At 52.0% G+C, this 13,593-nt stretch overlaps 1 protein-coding gene across 2 annotated transcripts in view; it reads left to right on the forward strand.

The window, feature by feature from the left end:
• Positions 1 to 13,593, forward strand: part of CASZ1 (castor zinc finger 1) — a 153,330-nt gene that overhangs the window by 21,807 nt on the left and 117,930 nt on the right. For both annotated transcript variants that reach the window (XM_061382753.1, XM_061382755.1), the window contains exon 2: positions 11,728 to 11,874. The gene's annotated coding sequence lies outside the window, so the exon portion shown is untranslated. The remainder of the gene's footprint in view (positions 1 to 11,727; positions 11,875 to 13,593) is intronic.

Here is a 13,593-nt window from a genome sequence, read left to right on the forward strand (position 1 = left end):
GGGTTGAAAAAGAGTCAGACACAACTGAGCAGCTCAACAATCCAAGCCAATCTGTGTATGTGTGTTTCTGAGAGGTGACCCTAAAGGATACCAGCAGATTGTGCTCATAGGTGGCCAGTAAGCTCTGGAAGCTAGCCCCACCAGCTTCTTGGTCCTGGTTGGTTTGGAGGAGTGCAAGGCCTGGATTTCTCCTTTAACTGGGAGAAAGGGCAGCCAGGACTCTTAGGTCTTTGGCCCGCAAGCCTCTGACGCTTTCTCTCATCCCACTCAGCTCCCCTGGGGTGTGACGGTGATATCCCTAAGTATTCTGAACCCCCAGCTCACCTTTCTGTTCTCCCTGCCCCCCTTCCTTGCACCTGTCAGCTGTTTCATTGACTGTCTGGCTTGGCTGCCACCCATCCTATCCTTCCAGGCCAGCTCCTCCCTCCCCCCTCCCCCAGGCCTATACTTCCCCCCCTTTCCTGTCTCTGCCCACGTCTGCCTCTACCTGCCCGTCGCCAGCACACCTGAGGATCCGAGGCTGCCTAACGGAGTGTGGGGCTGGTTCAGGGTGTTTACCAGACAGCTGGGATAAGGTATTAAATCCTGTTGCTGTCTTCCCAGGGCCGGGTTCCTCAGATGGTTTTCCAAATTCCTAATCTCGGTGCCCACATCCCTGCCTGGCCCCTGTTTGATGAGTGCCTTCCTTTCCGATTGAAGCTGAACCGAGCAGGATCTGTCGTGAGGTTGGGTCTGGGTTCCCACCGGTGCGTGATGACATGGAGGTCCAGCCCCTTCCTCCCTGGAGGAAGGAGGTTCTTCCTTCCTCTCTTCCTTCCTTTCTTCGGGAATCTCAGGGAGCAGGGGCCAGGATTCTGCCTCCAGGTGTTCCAGAGCCTTCTTGAGTGCCCACCTCCCCCACCAGTGTGGTCATGAGGCAGGGGCAGGTAAATGACAACCTTTCCTAAGCCCAGCATTGCAGTTCTTCCTGTTCAGAATAAAAAATGGCCAGGGTGGAGTTTTGCCCATGGTACTGAATACCCTGGATTGCCCCAGAAGAGCGTTTCTCCACAGTGTCTCTGCACTGTTTTTGGAGCACTGAGTAGGAGGCATGCATCTGTCTGGTGTTCAGGTGGACACCTATGCTTAATAAGCTGGCCTAGCCTCTGGGATGACAGGAGGGCTTAGATGAGTCCCTGTGAACACGGACACGGAGGCCATAGCAGCTTCCAGGGGTCTTCCCTTGGCTGGGACATCTGAGTCTTGTCTGTCCTTCCTGGGATGGCAGGATTGAACAGAGAACTAGGGGGCTCTTTCCCCATCCTCAGCCTTCTGTCCCAGAAACTAGGCTAAAAGGGGCAGATTAGTTGACTTTCCTGTCCCCTATCCCCTGAGCTGTGAACTCTCTTAGTTCCTAGACTGGGGATTAAACCTACATCCTCTGCCTTGGAAGTGTGGTGTCTTAACCACCAGGGAAGTTCAGAGCTGTGAGCTTTCTACAAGGGGAAGACCAGGACTCTACACCCGTGATGGCAGTCTGGATCTACCCTCAGGAGGTGCCTGGGACTCACAGATGTGGGCTTTCTCTGTGCGGCCACACGACCTGGACAGACCTTGCTGGTTTCAACTTCTATTCTCTGGCTCTGTGTTCCCTCTTCCCCTTCCCTCCTGTGCCCTCTCTCTAACTTCCTCCAGGCAACCAGAGGTCTCTTGGGTTTCACAACATTCGGAGCTTCCCATCTCTTCACCTTGTATCTGTTCAGGCTGCAGGTGGCCTGAGACTCCACCCTCTTCCTGTTGCCTTGGCACTCTGTGCTGCACTGGGCTTTCTTCTCTCTCCAGGAGCAGAGGGATATCTCTGGGACTGAGCACAGAGGGGTTTGGCCTCAGTGAAACAGGGCTGGGGACAGAGCAATGGGCACAGTGGCAGCTGCACACTGGGTCTTCAGCCAGAACCCTCACATCAAGGTTTCTTCCATGGTCATATATATAGGGAAGGGCTCCTGTAAGAGTCCTCGGTGCCAGGATGCCTGACTTTTTTTATTTCAGGGGCTTCCCTGGTGGATCAGATGGTAGAGAATCTGCCTATAGTGCAAGAGACCCGGAGTCAATCCCTGAGTCAGAAAGATCCCCTGAAGAAGGGAATGGCAATCCACTCCAGTATTCTTGCCTGGAGAATTCCGTGGATAGAGTAGCCTGGCGGCCGACAGTCCATGGGGTCACAAAGAGTCGGACACGACTGAGTGACTAACACACATCCTTTTTCTAATATGTGTTGGGCAAGAAGTAAAAAGTGGAATAGAAAAAAAAAAGAGGGCAAAAAAAAATCTGGAAGATGACATTGCCATGAGGAGGAGGAGGGAAGAGGTGAAATTGATTCATTAGAAAAACTTGTTGACTGGCTTTACTTAGGCGCCTCCATTTTAAAAGTCTACATTTACAATAAGTTGCTAATTAAAATACAAAATTAAGCAACAGCTATGTTTTTTTTTCCTCTTACACTTTAATTGCATGATTTTTTGTGATGTAATTTCTGGAAACACCCAGTGTACCTCACAGGGCTGATTGTTTGATAAACTAGGAGCACCTGAAACCAACCCCCCAAAATAAATATATAAATCCAAGGGGAACATAAGGTAGATTGGAAATGACAGAGAACTGCAGACAGCACAGAACCAAAAATCCATAATAATAATAATAATAAAAAACTTCTAAGTAAGGACATTTATCCTGCCTACCCTGAAACCTGAACAATCTGTGCATCTCAGTGGATAAAAAAAACACGTTGAATGGAAACCAGATCAAGTGGGGATAATTGCTCCCTGTCTCCCACCCTTCAGGTTGGTGCTATGGAAAAAAAGCAAAAACAACTCAAAATCCAATCCTTCCTGATTCCATTTCTAGCCGGGTTCAGTACTTGCTGGGCCTTTTTCCTTCATCACAGATTTTTCAAAGGGAATTTCTTCATCCCCCTGTTCTGAACCTAATTGCAGTCCCAAGAGTGGGTGAACGAGGCCAATGACAGTCCCCCGCTGGGAGAACAACCCTCTCCATGCCCACAGAGGGCAGATAGCATATCCCAGGCTTGGGCTGCTGGCCCAGAGCTCTTGGCTCTTCTAGAAGGTAGTAACGTGGGGCTTCCCTGGTGGCTCAGTGGTAAAGAATCCGCCTGCCAATGCAGGAGACGCCAGTTCAATCCCTGGGTCAGGAAGATCCCCTGGAGAAGGAAATGGCAACCCCCTTCAGTATTCTTGCCTAGGAAATCCCCTGGACAGAGGAGCCTGCCAGGCTAAGTCCATGGGGTTGCAAAAGAATCAGACACAACTGAGCGACTAAACAACAGCAGTAACAACTAGAAGGTGGTGGGACAGGGGTGGTCTGTGATAAGAACGGCGTGTGCTGCCTTTTGCAGACAGCCCCGTGGCCTGCTGCCTTCTTTAAGACGCAGACCTGGGTGATGATTGCAAAACTGCTGAGAAACCTGTTAGGAACTGACTCCAGGGTGGGGCTGGGAGGAAACTGGATCCTACTGGCAGCCTGGCTGCTGGAGGATCCTCAGCCCACCATCGTCCGTCCTGAGGCCTCCTAAGCACCAGGCATCTGGCAGTAGGAGCAGCAGGGACAGAGGGGACCTGCAGCCACACTGCCTTCTCTTTTCTCCATTCAAAAACTGGAGGCCCAGTTGGCCAGGGGCCCCAGTAATCTCTCCACAAACGTCCCTCCTGGGGAAAAATAATTTGCCTCTTTTTGGTCTTTTTAAAAAAGACATGTTCTTCCTGATTACAAGTCATGTTCATGGCTCATTGGAAAATACAAACAAACAAACAAACAAACAAAAACCTGTGAAGAGAATAGTTTAAAAATACATAGTGTAGTTAAAAGTACAGATCAGGTCAACAGAGAGACCTGGGTCTGAGACCCATCTTTGCCGCCCAGCGCTGTTACTTTGGGTAAGTTACTTCTTATTGCTGAACCTCAATTTCCTCATCTATAAAGTGGGGATAATGCTCATATGTATCTTGGAGGACAGTGACAATTCAGTGTGATGATCTGCTTGAACTATTGACCACGGAGCCTGACACATGGCGTAAACATTAATACTTTCTATTGTTATAGTTAATAATGATTATTCTACTGCCTTGAGATAACAGGTTTTAAATCTTTTATTAAGAATTTTTTTTTACATTTAAGAAAATCTTTCTTTAAACCTGTGCTGTCCAATACAGTAGCCTTTAGGCATGTGTGGTCACTTAAACTAAAATTTAATAAAATTAAAAATTTAGCTCCACAGTCACACTTGCCACGTTTCCAGTGTTCGGTAGCTGCACCTGGCCAGTGGCTGCCATACTGAACAGTACTGAGAGTTCTACTGGACAGCCTTCTAAATGGTAGAATCATATGAATTTTGTCTCTTAACAATGTCCTGCTTTCTGTAAATGTCTGTTGATGACTGTAGTGGTCCATACTATGGCTGGATCACACTTCTTATTGGTTTCGGTCCTTGTTCCTGCGATGTTGGAGCATTCTCTGGGCTCTGATTGGGCCCCCTGGGTCACCCATCCCAGAACTGGTGAAGTGGTGCTCTCTGATTGGTGCCAAGCGGCAAAGAGTTCTGGGAGGAGCCTGGCCTCACCTGTTGTTTGGCTCCCACTAGTGGTGCCAGGGAAAGGGGTGGGACTCTGCTTTTCTTTCAGTGAGTCCTGTCGGAGCAGAAGGGGATGTCCCCCTCAGCCCACCGTGAATCCCCTCAGACTGGCTCATCCACACCCTTCACCTCACAGGGCAGAGACCAAGAAGAGGAGGAATGTGCTCGAGGTGGTAATAATGAGCAATCATTATTTCCCTCCACTGACCAGAGGGTCCTAGGTGTTCCTCAGGAACCGCCCCCACCCCGGGAGTCCCCAAAGAGTGGATGGCCTTTCTTGGTGGGGAGCAAAAGCCACGGTGGGAGCTGGCCTGGCTCCTTGAGGCCTGCCCAGGCCTCCAGGTCCTAGTGAGGGTCTTCTGGCTTCTGGAAGGGCCCTGACTGAAGATGGTTGTAATATTCCAGGGTGTGGGGGGTGGGGGTGGTGGTCGTGCCAGGGTGCTGGCGGGGGTGGGGGGATGGGGGACAGCTTCAGAAAGACTCAGAAAGACACTAGCAATGGTGGGTGACCATCCTGTGACTGGGGTTGGTGGAGTGAGCATCAGGGTGATGCCAGGGTGGTGGCCTGAGTCTCTTTACCAGCTGGGCAGTCCACGCCTTCCTGGGTGGCCAAGGGCAGAGCTCTGGGTGGGGGGCTGTGGGCAGGGCTGGCTGGGTAAGTAATCCCCGGGGCAGTGGGTAAGACAGATAGGGAGCACCGAAACTGGACCTGCTGATGTGGCCCTTTCTGCTCGCAGCAGATCATAAAATATGGCTCAGATTTTCATTACGGGCTCTATCGATTATCTTCTGGGACGGATGAATTATAGAGAACATTAAATTTTTTTAAAAAAGCAAGTGAGAAAGGAAATAATCTGAATGAGTTTGGGTGGTCGATGGCAGAAAGGGCTGAGCCACCAAGCCTGTGTGGCCTCCGTCTCCGAGCAGGGTAAGAACCAGACCGTTCAGGGTGGGCAGCCTCTGACTCCAGCTCTCAGCCTCCCAGGCCTCCTGCGCATCCCTGGGCCTGACCTGGCAACATGGGAGGCCTATGTTCTCCTTTTCTGTGCCCTGTCCCCTCCAGGAATCTGCCTGGGTTCTTAGAAGGCAGACACTTGGGTTCTTCCCAGGATCTTTCCCAGGCGTTGGGCCCTCATGGATGGGAGGTGGACCCACTAACTCTGCTGCCTCCCTTCCAGGGACCTCTTGATTCTGGAGAGCATCTTTTGTCTCCTGGGATCAGGATTGGAACAGGACCTCCTGAGGAATGTGGATACCTGAGCCTGTTGACCATCTCAGCTTTCCTCTACTTATTCCTCCCATCGGTGGTCACTGGTTCAGTGGATTTCCGTTTTCCTTTGTAAGCTTGGAAAAAAACACATCTGGATTGCACTGCTGTGCATCTAAGTCCCGTCTGGAAAGAGAACCTCCTGGAAGCTCATCCATCCCTCTCTTGCTTCCTCCCCACCCGCTTCCCTCTCGTTCTCCTTGCCAAGCAGCGTGTTGTGTAGGTGTCAGACAGGCATGGGTTCAAATCTTTTCCTGGTATGTGACCTTGGGTGGGTCACATCCTTCTCTGAGTCTTCGTTCCTCAGCTATCCAGTTAGGATAATAACCTGCCTCACTGGCTTCTTGTGATGGTTATTTGTATTAATGTATTAAGGTCCTCAGCACATAGTCCTTAATAAACATGAACTATCATTCTTTTCCTCCTCAACTAGGGCAGAAGCTAGAAACCATTCCTCCTTTCTTTTCATTTAGCCCTTTTGACTGATTTAATTTCTCAAGTACTTTTAGCACCTACTGTGTGCCAGCTACTTTTCTTAGCATGTTACACATAATACAGTGTTTAATCCTCATAACCATATGCAGGAAGGGCATTATTATTTTCATTTTATTGATGGAGAGACTGAGACACAGAGAAGTCAAAGGAGTTTGTTTGCCCAGGGTCACACAGCTTGTAAATGGCAGCTCAAACCTGGCAGTCTGACTCCGAAGCTTGTACATGAAATTACTATGGCCTCCTGTCCCAGTGATCTGGTGAGGTGGTGTGTGTGTGCACACAAGCATGTGTGTGTGCACTCGAGTTCCAACAGCCCTGCCCTGGTGGTGGTCTCCGGCTGACCCCACTTCCTGACCCTCCCCAGGAGACGTGCCTCCCTCAGGTCATCAGCGATCCCAGCATTTTCTGGGGCCCTGTTCTGGGTGGAGCCCCCCCCCACCCCCCTCCCCCGGCTTTACCTAGGCTACTGAGAAAAGGTGGCGGTTTCCATGGATATCCGTCTCCCTCTGGCGACACGCCCTATTTTGTATAACTCTGTTCCCTAGAGTTGATTGTTTTTGGCACACAGCTCTGTAAACTCATCCAACAATTAAAAGGGGGGAGGGGTGGAGCAAACAGGAGACAGATAGTAACTGTAGGGTAAGTGACACACAGGAGGGGCCTTTGGGGTGTGCGTTCCCTCTCCGGCCTCTGTCGATGGCGGGACAGCACCGTCAGTGGAGAAAGCCACACAGCCAGCTGGCCTGCAGTTCCGCTGGTTCAGAGTGCTCAGAACTCCACGTTTCTTTCCACTGGAGCTTGTTCTTGCCCCATTTATTCCTCCCTCAGGAATCTAAGGGGGGCCCATGCTTGGAGCCAGTGTAGCCATCTCCAGAGGCCACCTGAAACCATGCGATGTCAGCTCGGACCAACCTGAATCTTTGCTGCCCTTGTTTTGGTTCATTGTATGTATGTTTGCCCTGTTTATGTACCATCAGATACCTCCTGCGTTGGGCGTACCCGTCGTAGGCTGTGTGAGATCACAGATGAAAAATGCAATGAAAAACATTTTCGTGCCACAACACATCGTGTAGGATTTTTGTATTAAGATGTGGATTTTTTTATTGTTTTTTTTTCCCCTTTTCCATACAGCCCTGAAGTTGGGCAATGTGCACGTCTGTGTTTTTGTTTTCACTCCAGGTGGTTTATGAAATCTGCTCATTAGGGCTGTGTCCTCTCCCCACCTGGCCTGATCTTTCACCTCTTTATCCTCTGGGATTTGGATCTTTCCCTGCCACACCTCCCGTGACTTCTCACCACTGGGGAGATGCTAGGTGACCCCTGCCTGAACTGCACATTCACCCGGTGAGGGTCAGGGGGTCTTGTGGCCCTGCTTTTCAGCCCTGCATCTCTGAAGCAGGTGTTCATTGCATCAGGAGGTATTGATGTGGGGAAGGAGGCCGAAATCTCTGTGTACCCACCCACCCACCCTGGGATAAAGCCTCTTGGCTTACTCTGGGTCTGGAGAGAAGACTTAGAGGTTGTCCCATGCCCAGAGGGCCTCCTGACTCAGAGTGGCCCTTTCCTGGGTGGCTGCCTCGTCCTTATCCCATCATGTGACAGCGTCGGGTGGCTCAACCTCTTTCTTCTCCAGGAGGTCATACCCACAGCTGGGACCCTGTTGACCAGGTGGATCCAGGGGTTCCTCCTGCTCGCCAGGTGCATCACCATAGGCCTCACCTCCTTCCAACCTAAGCCTGGACTTTGCCTTCCCTCTGGGCTGTGATCTCTGAATGCTTTCGGGTGACTCTGAGGATTTGATGGAGACCTGTTTGGAGGGCAGGAGAACTGAGATTCAGGAGGGGAAAAAACATTAGGTGTGGGTGGGGACTGAAGTCATGGGTAGGGACGAGGGGAACTTTTAAGTGAGTTGGGCCTAGGAGCCTGTCAGCCTGACTCCAGGCCTTGCTCCAGCACTTGTGAGCTATATGATCTTTGGAAAGTCACTTGGTATGTATCTCTGTGCCTGCCTTCTCCAGTCTACCCATGGGGATCATAATCCTTCCTACTTCATGTTGTAAAGATTCAATGAGGTCATACATACACAAGCACTCGGCACGCTGCTTGGTGAATAGAAGGCGTCTGGAAAATTAATATAATTTCTTCTCACATAGGCCTCTTGGCAGAGGGTGTGCCCTCCACTCCCACCATGTTCCCTGCACATAGTAGGTGCTCAATCACCTCTCACCAGAATCAGCTGGAGGAGGGTCATGTAACCAAGCTGCCTCATTGAACCTGAAAGTTATGAATTCATGGTGTTGATGGAGGAGCTGGGAGAGACCAGGACACAGGTTAGGGCTTAGAGGAACGAAACAGAAGCCAGCATGAAAGTAGGTGATAAAATTTCCTGTCGGAGGAGGGGGATGAAGCTGCGCCAGGCCCATCTGATTCTGACATGAAATCAGGGACTAGTTCAATCTCACAAACACTTGTGCTGCCCACAGCGGGCCAGCTGTTGTGCTAAATGCTGGGGACGCAATGATAATTAAGACCTGGTCTCTGCTCTTGAGTTAAAAATCAACGATGGAGACAGACTCGTGCACAAATGACTTTAGTCCAGTTTAAATGCCACAGGGAAGGTTTCACGAGGAAGGGAGTGGAGGAGCATATGGGCCTGCTTGAGGTAGATTCTGAAAAGTTACCTTGAAGAGACTTGCAAGAAGAGGGTGCTGGGAGTCAAGAGCGTTTCTAGAACGCTCTGAAGGCCTTTCACGTCCTTGCTGGTCCTCCGCGTCTGCTAGGTAGGCGGGAAGAAGGCGTCACCGTCGTTGGCCCAGGAAGTTTCGGGCCCTGGGGAGAGTACGTCACTTGTCCAAGGGCCCACAGTGAGTTAAGTGGCAGAACTGGGACTCAGACCCGTCTTCTGAGTCTCAGCCCAGCGTTATTTCTGTGCCTGCACTTGACTTCTCACCCCTTCACTTGCTGGCCAGAGAGCTTGGTCCTTTGGGCTCTGAACCTACTGACCAAGATTCCTGCTGCTGCCATGGCCCTAGGGCCTGTGCTGTGGGAGGGCCCTGACCATGGCAGGCCCTGGGGCCTGTGCCCTGGTTTGGTAAATGGGTCAGGCCAGTTGGTTGGGGACGGTCCTGGGGCATGGCCGCACCCTGGCAGGGCTGGAGGATGCAGGAATGGGGAGGAGGAGGAGAAGGCCTGGCCACACCCTTTATTCGGTTGTTCTTACTGCCAAAGCTGAGAAGGTCCCTCTGCCCAGCACCGGCCCCTCTCTCAGCTGGAGGAGGCCAAAGTCCCCACCAGGGTCTGGAAGACCCCCTTCCCCTGTAACTGGAAAACCCCTTCTGAACTAGGATGTAAGACCCTGGTTTTATTCATGTTCACCTTTTGTGTGTGGTCAGACTCAGGTTTTTCTAGCTCTTTGCCAGGAGCCAGGGAGGAACCCTACCCTTCGTGTCTCTTGACCTTTTCTCTGGGGAAACGTGTGTGCCTGGAAGCAGGGAAGTATCCTCCAGCTGTGTAAGCAGCTGGCTTTCAGGTGGGGCAGCAGTCCTTCTGATGGGATATCTGAGTACAGCCCCCCCAGAAGAAGCGTGATCTGGGGGTAGGGAGTGGTAGGTGATGGCTGGCACCCCATCTTCCAGCTCAGAGATGCTTGGTCAGTGGGTGAGCTGCCCCAGGCTTTGGGGGGTTCTGAACCAACAGTGAGAGGCGTGTCAGAGCCTAGAGGAGTGTCTCTCAGTGGCCCTGAAGTTCCCATTAAAGTGTTTTTTCCTCTTTTTTAAAGAAAAAAATATTCCCAAACTGGAAAACAAAGGAAATTCACTTCCCCCAAATCACACGAAACTCACATTAGGGGCCTGGCGGGAATCCATGGAAACCAGGAAACCCGCTGTTAACCCTGCCGAAGGGTGGGGTGGGAGCTGGGCTGCTCCAAGCCCAGGACCACTGTTGCAGGGCCATCCCGAAGCTTCTCCGGGGAGCTGGGCTCGGTGGCATTGCCCAGAGCAGAGGTGGGGTGGAACTGGTGCTGGAAACTCTGGCCTTCAGAGTACCGACTACCCCCTTCCATTCATGGCCCAACCTTGGGAAGCAGGAGAGGAGGGGTTCATGCACTCCAGGGAGGCCCCAGGGGATCCAGGGGCTGGGCCAAGTGGGAGAACCTGCTAAGCAGCTGCCCACACCATGCCACACTGTGGAGTCAGGGCCGAGCCCACTCACAGGCTTTAGGAATACACAGGCCAGGCGCCGCGGGTGCTGCAGTGACCCGGCAAGGGGGAAGGGAAGGACCGGCCTTTTAGGCTCCACCCTCCCTGATGCCAGCCCTGTGTGTGCCAGGTGGGTGTGAGACCAGAGAGACAGCCCCCTCGGGGTTCCTGCACCCCACTCTCACATCTGTGAGGCTGGAACTCCAGGCCCGGGAGGCTGTGTGTCGGTGGTGGTGTGTCTGTGTTTGCACGCACATGGGCTAATTTTTCTAAAACGGCTGAAAATATTTACAGGTTTGGAGTTGAAACGCAAACAGGAAAAGCCCTTTAAAAAGTGAGTGTAGTGGATATTCAAAACAGGAATCACCATGGAAACACCACAATATTTGCTTAAATTGACACAAAGGTTGCCGGTAGCAGGGCAAACCTCCCAAGTTTCTTTGGCCACTTTTTTCTGGCCCAACACCTATATCACAAATGATATGCCCCCCTTTTGGGGGGCATGTGTGTGTACCCTCTTTTCTTTTTTTTATGAGATGTAAGGGCACAGAGCCAGCATGGGGAGGGGGAAAGAAAGAGAAGCCAAACTCACCATCGTAGTAGCTGTAGAGACACCTGCTTATTCCATTTTTAGAGACTCCCATAAGGCCACTGTGGGGGTCAGGGGAGCAGGTGGGAGCCGGTCAAGGGGAAGTCTGGAGGGCACAGGAGGCTGGAGAGGCCAAGGGTTGGTTTGGTTGTGTGGGTCTGATCTGGTTTCCAATGTCAGCTTGATTCATTGTCAGCCTGACCTTTCACCCCCGGTGCCGAGTCTAGGGTGTGGTCACTCTGTTGTTACCTGGGGTGGCACCTGATTGGCTTATTTTTGTTTCTACCCATTTGATTCTTTCTTTAGGTGGGACAACCTTGTAGCAGCTGGCTAATAATCGTGCAAAGGGTACATTGGTTATAGGGTCAGGCATGGCATGCACCACGGTGATGCCAGCTGCCGATTGCTAGGTAAGGCCTGAGAATCTCTTACCTTGTTGGCCAGTTGCCGGGCAAGGTGTCTGAACCTTACCCTCTATTGTCTTTCTCTCTGAGTAGCTCTGTAGGTCTCAACAATAGCCAAATAAATCTGTTTTCCTTTCTCCTTTTGGTAGGCAAACAGACCTCACTGAGTGAAGGTGAAGACCATCCATCTTACCTGCCTTTCCTGCTGCCTCGGCCCTTCCTATAGAAGGGGGTCCTGCTGCTCCCGTGGTGTGTGTGGGAATGGACTTCGGACCCCAGGTTCTTGGGATGCAAAGGTAACCACTCCCAAGATTCCCAAGATGTCACTGAGAAATGTGGGTGGGACTGTCGTTGGCCAGCCAGGGTTTCCTTCTTAGGGGAGAGACTGTATTGGCCTTTCTCAGCGGTGGTAGCTTAACTCCCCTAAGCAAAACCGAGAATATGCAGGTTTGAGAAAAGAGCCAGGGCCTAGGAACCTGCATTTTGGCCCTGGCTCTACTTCATCGCACTGCTTTTTCCCCTCTGGACCTCTGTTTCCCCACAAGTGAAATAAAGAGGTGGGACTCACTGACCTTGAAGAATCCTCCCGGCCTCACCACTGTATGACATCGGGTGGTGCTGGCAGCGTGTAGGTACTCCAGGTGAGGCCTGTGGCAAACATGCCTCTTGGAGCCACCTGACGGGTCACTTCTGAACATCATCTCTGGGAACGGTACAACCCATCTATGTATCCAGCAACTCTGGCTCTGCTCTGAGCTCAGGTGTGACTTGTTGGGGCTCTCTTGGTGGCCCTCCAGCCCAGGCAGGACCCACCTTAGAGAAGAGGACACAGGTATTTTTGACCCCGGCTCGGAAGTTAGCCCCATGCTTAAGACAGGTACTTACACCTGGGATGGGTAGCCTATGGGGCTGGTACTGTCAGATATTTGCCTGCAGGTGTCAAATGTGGCAGATCATAAGGTAGATGTATGTGCGTGTGCTCAGTCACGTCCGACTCTTTGCAACCCCATGGACTGCCAGGCTCCTCTGTCCATGGAATTTCCCAGGCAAGAATACTGAAATGGGTTGCCATTTCCTGCTCCAGGGGCTCTTCCTGACCCGGGAATCAAACCCGTGTCTCTTGCGTCTTCTGTATTGGCGGGCGGATTCTTTACCACTACACCACCTGGGATGCCCATGGCGGGAGGGTTGATACAAAGCAGGTAACTTACTACATGCTTATCATTAGCCAGTATTGTCTTACGACCTGAAGGGACCAGCCCAGAGGGCTTGGGTTGATAAAGTTGATGGACAGCATCTTAGGGTGGGGGGCTGAATCTGAGGCCCTGGAGTGTGGCTGGGAAGGCAGGCCTGGGGGCTGCTTCTCCTGTGTGTGCCAGACTGGAGGCGGCAGCCCGGACTCACCCACCTGTGCTCTGGTTGTAGGGTCAGGCATGGCAGGCACCACAGGCGCCAAGGGCAGGCGTGTCCCGCCCCTTCCTCCAGTGGTCAAGTGCTGCAACTCTAGACTTTGAACTTGCAGGGAGGAGGTACTTGCAGACATGGGTGCCTTGGTGCTCCTTGAGGTTTGAGTGGTCCCCAGAGCTGCAGGCCTGGCCATTTTGGGGCATGCCACCTTGGGAACCAGCAGAAGTCATGGATCAGGGCTAGAGATTTGCAGATCAGCTGTAAGCATGGCCTTTGGTTGCTGTGGTGGAGTAACTGTGTGGCTGAGACTTGTCTTCCCAGTGTCTAGGAACTGGTCCATCCACATTGAGGATGTGCAGCTGTTTTTCCCTGATGGCAATGGGTCTGTACAGACTGGTGGCTGTGCAGTCGTCCAGTTGGGTCAGCACCAACTCCTGTACGTCCCTGCTCCTTTCCTGGGCTTTTCTTGTCCAAGTCTGCTTCCTTGATGATCATGGGTCTTGGGATGACAAGCCCAGGCACCCTCAAGCCTCTGGATGGTCTCCCCAGCTGCCTGTGCCCTGAATGTGAACAAGTTGCCAGAGTGTCTGTGGAGCCCCTTTTCCAGG

The sequence above is a fragment of the Bos javanicus genome, chromosome 16 (genome assembly GCF_032452875.1).
Source record: "Bos javanicus breed banteng chromosome 16, ARS-OSU_banteng_1.0, whole genome shotgun sequence".
Taxonomy (NCBI): domain Eukaryota; kingdom Metazoa; phylum Chordata; class Mammalia; order Artiodactyla; family Bovidae; genus Bos; species Bos javanicus.